The sequence below is a fragment of the Colobus angolensis genome, unplaced genomic scaffold (genome assembly GCF_000951035.1).
Source record: "Colobus angolensis palliatus isolate OR3802 unplaced genomic scaffold, Cang.pa_1.0 Scaffold3, whole genome shotgun sequence".
Classification (NCBI taxonomy): Eukaryota; Metazoa; Chordata; class Mammalia; order Primates; family Cercopithecidae; genus Colobus; species Colobus angolensis.
This window is the reverse complement of record NW_012116265.1, coordinates 7,478,306-7,491,290: the sequence shown is the minus strand read 5'-3', so window position 1 is coordinate 7,491,290 and position 12,985 is coordinate 7,478,306.

Below are 12,985 nucleotides of genomic sequence, written 5' to 3'. Positions count from 1 at the left end.
CTCATAGGTGGGAATCGAACAATAAGAACACATGGACACAGGGTGGGGAACATCACACATGGGGCCTGTCGTGGGGTGTGGGGAGGAGGGAGGGACGGTATTAGGTGATATACCTAATGTAAATGACAAGTTAACGGCTGCAGCACACCAACATGGTACATGTATACATATGTAACAAACCTGCACATTATGCACATGTACCCTAGAACTTAAAGCAAAAAAAAAAAAATTCCAAAGGGACGCAGTGGCTCACGCCTGTAATCCCAATATTTTGAGAGGCCAGGTTGGGTGGATTATGAGGTCAGCAGATCGAGATCATCCTGGATAACATGGTGAAACCCCATCTCTACTAAAAATACTAAAGATTAGCCGGGCGTGGTGGTGGGCGCCTGTAGTCCCAGCTACTCCAGCTACTTGGGAGGCTGAGGCAGGAGAATGTCATGAACCAAGGAGGCGGAGCTTACAGTGAGCCAAGATTGTGCCACTGCACTCCATCCCGGGTGACAGAGCAAGATTCTGTCTCCAAAAAAAAAAAAAAAAAAAATTCCCCGGGTGTGGAGATGTGCACCTATAGTCCCGGCTACCTGGGAGGCTAAGGCTGGAGGATTGCTTGAACCCAGAAGATGGAGGCTGCAGTGAGCTGTGTTCATGCCACTGCACTCTAACCTTGGTGACAGAGTGAGACCCTCTCTGGAAAAAAAAAAATAGATAGATAGATAGATAGATAGATAGATAGATAGATAGATAGATAGATAGATAGACAGACAGAACCACAGATCCAAAGAACAGATTAAGTTGTTATCTTCAGAAAGGAAAGAGACAATTCATTAGGAGTAGTAGAAGAGAATATTATGGGAGTAGAAGCAAGCCATTTGTGCAGTTGATGTTCGGGAAAAAAAAGGGAATTCTAACTCGATGGATTCTATCCTTTTAATGAAGGCTTTTACCTGATTGTAGGTATGACACTGTTACTGCAATTCCACTCTTAACTATGTATGCCAGGGAACTCTTACAATGAACAGATGAATAAGAATACTTATGACAATCACTTCTAACTCGCTGGTTTATAAATTTCCAGTGGGATTATCTTCTTAACTGGTTCTTCACAGCTTGTAAAGAAATGATTTTTTTTTTTTGTCAGTAAATTAATGAATTCTGAGAAAAGACTGAATTTCTGGGAGATCATTGCCGTTAGAAACAAAAGAGTCTCTCCCATGAAATTCCCGGTACTTTTATTTTTCAAACAATATCAATGGGACAATCACTTTCTGGGACAGTGAGTATGAAAATATGACTTTTGTTCTTCAATGACATGAGGTATAGCTTACATTGACCCAAAGGACCCCTAGGATATATTTTCAATGAGCACTAAAGTACCAGAAGAATGATATTTCTTCAGTTGAAATCAATCGTATTTCAAACATATTGTTCAATGTATAAAACTATGAAGGAAATAGAAAGCAACCTCATATTTAGGGATTAGGAAAGTATCATATAGCCTCTTTATGTGATCTTTGATAATGAGAAAAATGTAATGAATATCTTGGCTGACTTTCCATTGATTGATAATGCCACATAATGGTAAATGGCTCACTGACTGAGACAGTGGTTTCTATTTCTCTTGAATTTAATCATTCCTTAAGCTTCAAACTTACACTCTGTATATACTATTTCTAAATTGTCCTTAGTAATGTCAGCAACCCATGTAATATAAAGAGTTTGACTCATAAGAAGGGTCAGGGAAAATGAAATATGTTGATCACAGTGCTCTCTTTTAAGCCCATAATAAATATAAATTGTGAACAGGTGCCTCAATTTTTAGAGTTAGGTTCAATTTCTTTTCAGCAGGAATTGTATTACCTTAGTAATTCTGACTACTGAAGATAAAAGAATTTTAAGTAGAGTAAGAAAACATATTCTCATGATGACACATCTAGAGAAGACTCTTTGGTATCTAAGCTTTTTGAAATGCCAAAATTTTAGAAGGAAAACTAAGATAATACAAAGCAAAGGATTTTACCCTGGAGGTTTCTGTTGTGTTTAAGATTAACCAGACAGACTCTAGTTGTGGCTCAGTTTTTCTGTGTAGCACTAGGGTGGTACTTACTTCAGCAAGTCTTGACATTTAACTGTATCAGTCCAATAAAGGGTGATAGGTTCTGGGGTTCTGGGTAAGTAAGTTAGCTGAGTCATCTCAGTAAGATACTCTTGAACAAAACACTGAATAGTATTTTATAAAACATACCAAGTATATGGATAAGTAGTAGACTGATATGGTTTGGCTGTGTCTCCACCCAAATCATCTTGAATTGTAGTTTCTGTAATCCCCACATGTTGTGGGAGGGACCCGATGGGAGATAATTGAATCAAAAGACATACTCCTTTGTCCCTCTATCAGGAAAATCTCCCTCAAAGTTGTGAGGAACCTAAAGTGGTCAGGCGACAGACTAAACTTTCAGTTGACGAGAACCATTATTTATTTGTGGAAATATTCCACTTTTGTGCAGTAAGATGTCTAAAATAACAGGATCCTAAGCCAAACTTGCAGAGACAGGTAAGAAAACTTATAGTTTCTGAGCTGTATTCTGATAATGGTTCACTCAGACAATCAAGGGTAATCTCCCTATTCTGAGATTGTTAATTTAATCACATCTGCAAATTCTCTTTTGCCATATAAAGTAATATTTACAAGTTCTGAGGGTAAGGAGGAAGGCATATTTGGGAGCCATTATTCAGCCTACCACAAGTTAGTACTAAGTGATGACAATAGAAAGATCAACATTGATGAGAAGAAATATATGCCATGTAACCCAGGAGTCATCTCTGTTTTTCCTATCAGTGTAACTTTCATGAGCCCATTGCACAAGCATGGAATGGGGGATGGCAGCAGGGAAAGAAGTTTACACATTCAGAATGAGTTTTTCTGACCACCAGCTCTACACTGGATATCTTTTCTAATGGCCTTTGTGAGAAATTGAAATAGAACACAAAGATCCTCACACCCAGTGCCCATTGTAGAGAGTCCATTGATACCCATCTTCTCCCAGAGCTTATTGTCATTAGTATTCCATATTGTTCTTATCTTTTCCTTGACCATCCCAACCAATATTCATCATTGCTATGAATCAAAGTGGAAAATTAACTCTCATTATTTCTTCTTTGAAAGAGAGGAGATAACTAAATGTGCTATTTAATGTTCTCCCACTGGTTTCTCTTCTGCAGTGTAGGGTTGTAAAATTGAGGTAGACTGCTTTTGGGTGATGTGAGAAGTTTATCTGCATTTTCATTCATTTTTTAACTTTATTAGTGAATTTATTGAAAGAAAATTCCCAAGGTCACATTAGGTATGGATTGAAGACAAGATGGCGATTTTGGTGGTTTAGGAACCATAGAAATCTAAGGCATGCAACTTACTTCTATCTATAGTATCTAGTGAAACCCAACACCATATGTATGATTTCTACTTTAGCAATGAAATTCTGTTGCCATGGCCAAGTCTATAGTTTTGTAGATTAGATCAGATAATGCTCCATTCATGATGGACAGCTCATTTTCCATAAGCTTGGTATCTCTGAGACAAAGATTAAACTTAACCAGAACCTGGCAGTATGCCAGATGCTAGGTAACAAAAGTTTTGCAGTAAAATTGTATTCAGAAGAGGGAGTGTGCCCTGTGATCCCACTATTGTGGCTTAACAGAAGGATCCATATCTGCTTGGGCCACTTTGACCACCATTGAATCTCCTGGTTGTAAGACCTGTTTAAGACTGCTTTGGGCTGATGTAACAGAATATTTGAGACTGGAACATAAGTTTATTTAGCTTACAATTCTGGAGGCTGAGAAGTGCAAAGTTGAGGGGCCCATCTCTGGCAAGGGCTTGCTTGCTGCGTCATCTCATGGGAGAAAGCAGAAGGGCAAGAGAATAGGAACATGTGCACACACATGTGAGGGAAAGAGAGACAGAACTAGATGCCTTAAGCCCTTTTGCAATCAGCAATAATCCATCGAAGGCAGTTAAGCCCACAAGACCTCAACACCTCTCATTAGGCCCCACTTCTCAGCACTGTTGCATTGGGGATTATGTTTTCAACGCATGCTTTAGCGGGGGACACATTCAAACCATAGCAAGGCCTAAATGAAAAATCAATGTTCACTGACTCTAAGCCTACTTCAGAATATTCTCTTGCTTCTCATAGTATAAGTGATTATTCACCACACTAAAATGTATGTTCCTACATACACTCCAAGAATATCAAGCATTGTGTCCCTTGCTCAGCAATAAGATTGGAAATGTCAGCATCTATCCCTCATTTTGAAGAAGGTATCTTCTCCAAAATGTGTGACGTGCCCCACATCACCACACGCCCAGAAACTTCCCCAAATTGGAGGGATTCTTGATTCGTTTTAGCTTCTCACCCAGCTCTGGCACACATGTCACTTTTTTGTTTTTTTTAACCAACCACACAGTTATTCAATTTTCTTCATTTGCAGAGGAAAGTACAAAAGAGAGAGACTATGATGCTAAACAGCCAACAGAAAATCTGTGGCTCAAAAAAGTATTTAGAGGCAGGAACATTCTTCTACATCTGTGTTTTTGATGTTTAACTCAGATGAATAAATGAGTAAATAGATGAGTTGCTGCCTAGATCATTTTGTGCACAGTGAGACTGAACTTTTACAGTATTCTTGGATAGAAAGAGTGACTTGTTTTTCCAGGTTGCTTCTTTGGAACAGATCTGCTGCTTTGGAGTCAATATTTTATCTCAGGGCTTAAGAGTGTAATAATTAAATGACTCAAATCTATCATAGCTCAGGATCTATGTGAAAGCCAAGATGATTTTACTGTCACTTTGACATTTTGTCCATGCCTGTGAATCTGAGGTACCTAGGTCAGTTGTTGATTTGCAGATTCATTCTCTACATCAAGGGGATTTCACTTTCAATTAAGTTGAAGAGCCACTGAATTTGGACTCGATTTCTGTTACCTTATCACGTTTTGAATGACTGAAGTAAACTTTTAGCAAACATGTTAAGCTGCCTGTGAGAGCATTTCTAACTTTCACTATGGTGTTAAATTTTCAGAAATGTCTGGAATTTGAGAATCTGTTTAGTTTTTCAGTTAACCGATTTGTTTATTCAAATTATTTAACAAATCATTTAAAGCCGGGCGCGGTGGCTCAAGCCTGTAATCCCAGCACTTTGGGAGGCCGAGACGGGCGGATCACGAGGTCAGGAGATCGAGACCATCCTGGCTAACACGACGAAACCCCGTCTCTACTAAAAAATACAAAAATCTAGCCGGGCGAGGTGGCGGGCGCCTGTAGTCCCAGCTACTCGGGAGGCTGAGGCAGGAGAATGGCGTAAACCCGGGAGGCGGAGCTTGCAGTGAGCTGAGATCGGGCCACTGCACTCCAGCCCGGGCGACAGAGCGAGACTCCGTCTCAAAAAAAAAAAAAATATATCATTTAATTAATTATTTTGCCTCCTATATTACTTCTTTAATACATACCTTAAGAAGTCGCTTGGATTAAAGCAGCATATGTCCTCTGAGATGGTTTTTATGTTCATTCTATTTATTTATCCATTAATTCAATAAATATTTCTTGAGAATCTCCTATATGTCTGGCATTGTTGTAAGAAGTTATGAAGACTATAAACTTTCTTTTGTAGGAGAACCTACATTTCAAGAAGAAGAGATAATAGATAGATAAATGAATAACTAAAATGTTAAATATAACATACAATTATATAATTAAATATCCTATGCATAGATTTAAATTAGGTAATAGATAGAGAGTAGCTTTATATTGACTGTTCAACCAAATCTCTGTAGGGCAATATATTTTGCCAGGAATTCGAATAAAATAAAGAAAATAGAAAAAAAGACTATGCAGAGGTGAGGGAACTGCACTATAGATAGAGGAGCCAGCCAGCACAGAGGTTGGCAAGCTATTTCTATTAAGAGCTAGATAGGAAATATTTTGTGACTAGACAGTCTCTATCACAACCACTCAATTCTGCTGTTGTTGCACGAAATTAGCCATCAAACATACAAAAATAAGTGGATGCTGCTGTGTTCCAACAAAATGTTGTTTACAAAAACAGGCAGTGGGCTTGATTTGGCTCTCAAGCTGTAGTTTACCAATCCCTGAGCTAGCATAAGGGCCCTAACATGCAAACAAACTTAATGTGTTAAAAGAACCCAAAGAAGACTACAATGATTATACACTTATAGCTTAGATAAAAAGTGGTATGAAATAAAGTGGAAATCACAGTTGTGGTAGGCTTATATGGAGAAAATTAAAAAAAAGGATAGGATCGTATTTTAAGCTCATGACATATTGTAAATTATGTCTCAAATTCTTGATATACAGGTATCCATAATTCCTTTTGTATGCTAGGTGTGCCTCTCCTGTCGGTTTTGGGCTTGGACTCATGCATGTGTTGACGAATGGCATAGTAGCAATTGTTACACACAAGGAAGCTTGAACAGCTCTTGTGCAATGGAGCAAATTTTCCTTTCTGCTTCCAGGAAGCATTTTCCTTTATAAAAGTTCAAGTTCACTCTGGCTGCTCAAGGAAGAATTGATTACAAAGTGACAAGAGTGAAAACAGGGTGACTTGTTAAGTCTATTCCAATAGTAGAGAAAGGTTATGTTGATCCAGATTTGGGTCATGTTGAAATGATTCTGTAGATTTGGGGGTATAATCAACAAAATTTTATGGTTGGTTGGATGAAGAAGTAAGAAAGTAAGAGAAATCTGGGATTGCATAACAATATCACAATCAGTGCGGTAGAATGGTGAGATGTTGGATTGGGAGATGAGGAAAGTCTGAGGATCAACTATTTTTGAAATCAGTAATAATTAAGAGGTATGTATGTTCTAGTCCATTTGATTTTGATGATCAGTGTGATACTTAGAACCAAAACGAATTTCTAGTTTCATGGATAATTTAGTCTTTCTTCTGAATCACTAGAGCCTATACCCTGCAGGTCTTTATGGAAAGGTGCCAAATTTAGTCTAATGCTTAACATTTCCAAGAAAACAATGTTACAATGTAACAAATGAAACAGTGAAGACAATGGATGCTGAGGCAGAAAAAGCTGAACTCCTTCAGAATTACATCTAAAAATTTTTGTCATAAATCTAGTTTTACTCCTGTTTCTGGCCATATTTATCTACCTCAAAATTTATCCTTTATAAATAATAAATGCAGTTTTGGGGAATGAGAATTTATTTTCCTTTTAAAAGAAGAGACTATGGAAAATACTGAGAATCCTGGCTCCACTATTAACTGACTCTAATCTTAGACAAGTTGTACAACCTCTCCCTCTCAATTTCCTTCTATACATAATAAAATGTATTACTCAAAATGTTATTGTTTTATATTTATTGTTGTTTTGTTTTTTTTCTTTTCTACTTTTTTTTTTTTTTTTTTTTAAAGACATGGTCTCTCCTTGTCTTGCACAGGTAGGAGTGCAGTGGTGCAATCACAGCTCAAAACTAAAGAACTAACTCATGGGCTCAAGGGATTCTCCCACCTCAGCCTCCTTAATAGCTGAAACTACAAGCATGTATCACCATGCCTGAATATATATATATATATTTTCTTTTTTTTTTTGAGAGGGAGTTTTGCTCTGTCGTCCAGGCCTGGAGTGCAGTGGCAGTATCTTGGCACACTGCAACCTCCACCTCCTGGGTTCAAGCCATTCTCCTGCCTCAGCCTCCCAAGTGGCTGGGATTACAAGTGCCCACCACCATGCCGGGCTAGTTTTTGTATTTTAGTAGAGATGGGGTTTCACTATGTAGGTCAAGCTGTTCTCAAACTCCTGACTCTCAAATGATCCACCCGCCTTGACCTCCCAAAGTGCTGGGATTACAGGCTTGGACCACCACACCAGGCCTGAATATATATGTTTTGTATTTTCATAGATACTGGGTCTTACCTTAGCCTCTCCTAGTGCTGGGATTATATTTTACTTTTGTTAGATGCTATTTGTAATATACAAAGTTTCCCCCTTTTAGTTAGTATAAAATTCAACTTTTATGACCTGAGGAGTGCTTCATGATTAGGCTTGTGTCCACATTAATAACTCCAATTCTGTTCATTTTCCTTCTTTTTTATTGCCCTTCAACCATGGAGGCTTTTGTCTTTGCCTCTGGAACATGCCCCTGTGTTCCTCATCTCTGAGACTTTGTACTCTGTTCAGTTTTACGTGGTATAATTATCCTTGATCCTTAAGATGCTAATTTACATATCACGTACTTACTGAGGTTTTATCCATTCACCCAGATGCTCTATTCCAGGACTTTTCTATTTAGAATGAACTTATTAGCTTATACTATTTCATCCATTTAATAGTGCTATCTTTCTTTCTCACTGGACTATAAGTTCTATGAGACCATGGAAGTTGGTCTGTTTATCAAAAAGTGAGGGTAGAACAAAGCCTGAATCGTGATAGACAATATGTATTGGGTGGTAAATGAATTGATGAAATATCCCATCATCTTCAATACAGTTATTTACATCATACCTATAGTTAATATTATTTCCTCTATGGTTATCATTTTGAGATATGATTTCTATCTTCCTCATTGGTTTTCACTTTAAACAGAATGCTCAGGAAAAGTCTCTCAAAGATGCTTTCCTTATTTATGTCTACTTCTTAACAAGTGACCCCAGTGGAACTTATTTTCTCTGTAACAGAACCAATTAGTCTAGCAAGCTTGGATTTGACAGAACGGTGTTCCAGTCATCAACCATTTCTACAATTTAGCAAGCTGCCTTAGATATTTGGGCACTGACTTCTACTTCACTGGTACAAAAATCTTTCTCATAGTCCCTTGCCACTACAGGCCACATTTCCACTCATTTACTTCATTTCTCCCTTCTTCCCTCCCTCCTCCCCTGCCTTCCTTTCTTATTTCCTGCACTTCTGCCTTCCTGCCACTAGAGATAGAACAGCAAACAAGAGAGAAGGCCTTTCTGCTCTAGTGGAGCTTGCATTCAAGAAGAAAAGACAGGCAAACAAATACATGAGGGAACCATAAATCTATAGTAGAAAGCATTCCAGGCAAAGGGGGCAGGAAGTATAAGTATCCTGAGGTGCCAATGTGCTTGGCATATTCAAGATGAACATGGATAGCAGCTTAGTAAGTAAGGAAGTTGTTGGAAATACTATTGGAGATGTAACCAGTAGTTAGACCATGTAAGACTATAAATATACAGAAAAAGATTAAAATGTTTTGACAAGAAAATGACTTAATCCAATACACATTTTGACAGAATTGCTCTGTCAGAATTTACTGTGTAAGCCACAGACGTCAGGGGGCAAAGGTAGAGGCAAGAAACCAGAGAGGAGGCTCCCGTAGTAGTCCAGGCAAGAGGTGATAATAGCTATGCTCTTTAATCATACTCAACAAAGTTGTTGAGTATTGGAATACATTTTTTAAGTTGCCACCAGCAGAATTTGCTTATGAATTAGTTATGGGCTCTGAGAAAAAGATAAATCAAGGTGTTCTATCATGCGTTTTCTGAACAACATGGTAAATGGCAATGTTATTTCTTTAAAAGGGGAATAGTAGATTTGGCCAGAAAATCAAGAGTTCAGTGTTGACATGTGAAGCTTGAGGTGTTTAGTAGATTTGCAGTTCTATGCAAATCTAGAATTCAAGAAAAAGATGGGTATGTAGCTGTCAAGTTGAGAGACATCTGTGTAGAGATGATGTTAAAAATCCATGGGACTGAATAAAGTCACAAAAGGTCTAAGTGTAGCTGAGAAAGAGGTTAGAGGATTAATTCTGGGCTTCTCCTTCATAGAGGAGGAAAATGATGTTGACTGACACAATAAGACAAACGATGAGACTGAGACAATAAGCCATTGAGATGGAAGGAAAACCAAGAATGGTTTTCAGTCTTGGTAAGGAAATACATGTGAAAGTTGAAGGCATGAGAAGCAGCTGCTTAATTGTTTTCTCTCTTACTGGGTACTATCCAACCATTCTACCTGCATCTCTCTTTCTCACCATGTGACTACTATGGCTAATTGACCTTCTGGTAGATTCTATGTTCACTGTCAGAATGAATTGTTGGTAGAGAGCCAATCCTCTGATAACTTCATCTGAGATAGTTTCTTATTATCTCTAACATACGAACGAATATAAGATGCAATTTTGAATAACTGTATATATTACCTGAATTACCTCTTCTACAGTTGGGGATCATTGTTCTTTTCTAACTAAATCCATGCTAGTCCAATGAGATGATACATTTCAAAGCTCTTGGAATATTATAAGTCCTCTATTAATGCCAGGATTCATTGCTATATTTGAAAAGAAGCTAATGGTAGTGAAGAAAGACAAGGAAAAGGAAATTATAAAGTTTATTTTTTTTTAATTTAGAATGAATCACTGACTGTGTTTAGTTTCTATTCCTTTTCTTTAACATGGGTTTTCAACTTTGCTACTCATAAGTTTAAGTCTTATAAAGTGTTTCCTGCTGAAATGCCATGCTGACTGGAATTCGGCAGCAAATAAATATTGCTGTCCTCACTAATTTGAAACAGTATGAGTTTTAAACCTCTAGCTGTGGGAGATTTATTAAGATTACAATTTTCATCACCATCCCTTCAGTCCATCAAGATAGGTCAAAGCTGTATAAACTTAAAAAAAAACCAAAAAAACACTACCAGCAATTTCCATTCTTTTAGACTATGTTTCCTGAACTGGCAATATTGTTAGAAGCACGAACTTGAAGTAAATGAAACACATATTCACATAGCCTTGTAAATAAGTGAATCTGTTTTTGGATGGAATAAAAATTATTGAATATTTAATTTAATTGTAACTCCATGAACACAAAGTTCCTCTTGGTAAAAAAGGCATCTTGGTGACACATCAAATTATGATTATGCTTGCTTTTTAAATACTCACTTTAAAATAACTAAGTAAAAATAAATATATACAATCCTGTTATTTATTCTGAAATGGTGAATGTTGGAAAGGTATTCTTTTCAACTATTATGACTTTCTAAGTACCATTTCACTAAGTTGTCCAATTATTTTATGTATTAAGTTAGAACAATTGGCCTCTGGTAAATAATCAAATGGCTAACAATTCCCATAGTCCACCACTGAGTTCATTAATACTCAAGTAAAATGTGTTTCAAAATACTCTAATATTTGTAATGGGAAAGGCATAGGAATATCTTGAGCAAAAAATACTAGAATGGTTTGAGAAATACAATATTTGGAACAAGAGCCAGCACTTGACCCCTCTCTTCTTGGATAAATTTAATTAAAACACAAGTAAGTATTAATGCTCCACCTAATAGACCAGTCATACTCATGAAATTTTGTGAACAAATTGGATCATTATATAAAAAACACAATTTTAAAGGCATTGATTGAGTCTTTTTCTAAGATCCTACAGTGAATACTTTTATAAGACAAAAAATTAAATCCTTTTTAAAGCTAGTGATCAATTAAATAATTCAATAATCGCTTATACATACTGTTTTAGTCAATATTTATTCTGCAGGTGAATACATCTATCATATGTCTAAATTTTCAGATTGAACTTTTTTACTGTTAGTGACATATGCATATTTATGTATTGAAATGAGTAGTAGATTTCAAGAACGTTATCTTATGTACTTTGTGAATGCAATATTTTAAGTGTATTAATAAAACTTAGGATAAAGTTTTTCATTTATCAAGTGTACCTTTTACCCACATATCTCTTCCCTCTGGAAACAATTATCTTATTTTTATAATTTTGCTGAGGAAATTAAGATTGCTTAGGAAAGTAGGAACAGCACTGATCCATTTGTCACTTGTGACCCTAAATAAACCACTTGACTTTTGTATGTCTTCTTTGTTGCCTTTGAAAACTGATTAAAAAGGTTCAAAATTTATGTGATAAAACTTCTCCCACTCATTACCCTTTTGCTTACTTTCATAAATTGCTCCATAAACTCAAGAAATAAATATAGCAGCATAGCATTTTCTAAGTAACTGCCAAAGCTCCTTTATAACTTATGAAAAGAGAATCTAATACTGCAATCTTGAGCTGCTCTACTGTTGAGTTGTCCAAGAATTCCAGGTGTTTACCTGGTCAAAGGGTCATTTCTATTTGTGCTTGTCTTTTTGAGGCTGGCAGAGAAGAAAGCAATTTGGATACATTTCCATTGTTTCTCACTGTCAGCATTGAATGAGTCAGCATTGAGTCAGCATTGAATGAGTCAGCATTGAAGACTAACAATACTTTATCTCATAAACCTTTGAGATAAATCCTTTATCTCATAAATCTTCATCTACTCGTTGATGATGCCAGGTCTAGATTCCCACCTACACAGAGTCTGCGTTTATCTCTCACTCACTCTCTCAGTTCTCCTTCATACTCTTCCACAAAGTACAACATCTTGGCCTGACAGCTGTATTCAGAGGGCTCCTCTGCCTCAGCTGTGCTGAGGAACAGCACTAATCTTCAACCTAGACCCTTAAGCCATTGTAATGAGCCTAGGTTACTAGTCAGTTTGCTTTACTCAAAACATTTTATTTCAGGATTCTCTCATTGAATTTTGATTGGGTTCATTCTGCTTCAGTGCAAATTTTCATTCTGGGAAGCAGGATCTGCTATCTTGTACTTTAGGAGTCACTGAGATTTGAAGCAAATTGAGCTGTCTAGTAGGTAACTATCTCAGGTAACCTCATCCCAAAGGTTTCCACAGTCATCCCAGCATTTTGGGAAGCCGAGGCAGGTGAATCACCTGAGGTCAGGAGTTCCAGACAAGTCTGGTCAACATGGTGAAACCCCATCTCTACTAAAAATACAAAAATTAGCTGTGCATGGTGGCATACACCTGTAATTTCAGCTACATGGGAGGCTGAGGCAGTAGAATGGCTTGAACCCGGGAGCAGAGGTTGCAGTAAGCAGAGATCGCTCCACTGCACTCTAGCCTGGGTGACAGAGTGAGACTCCA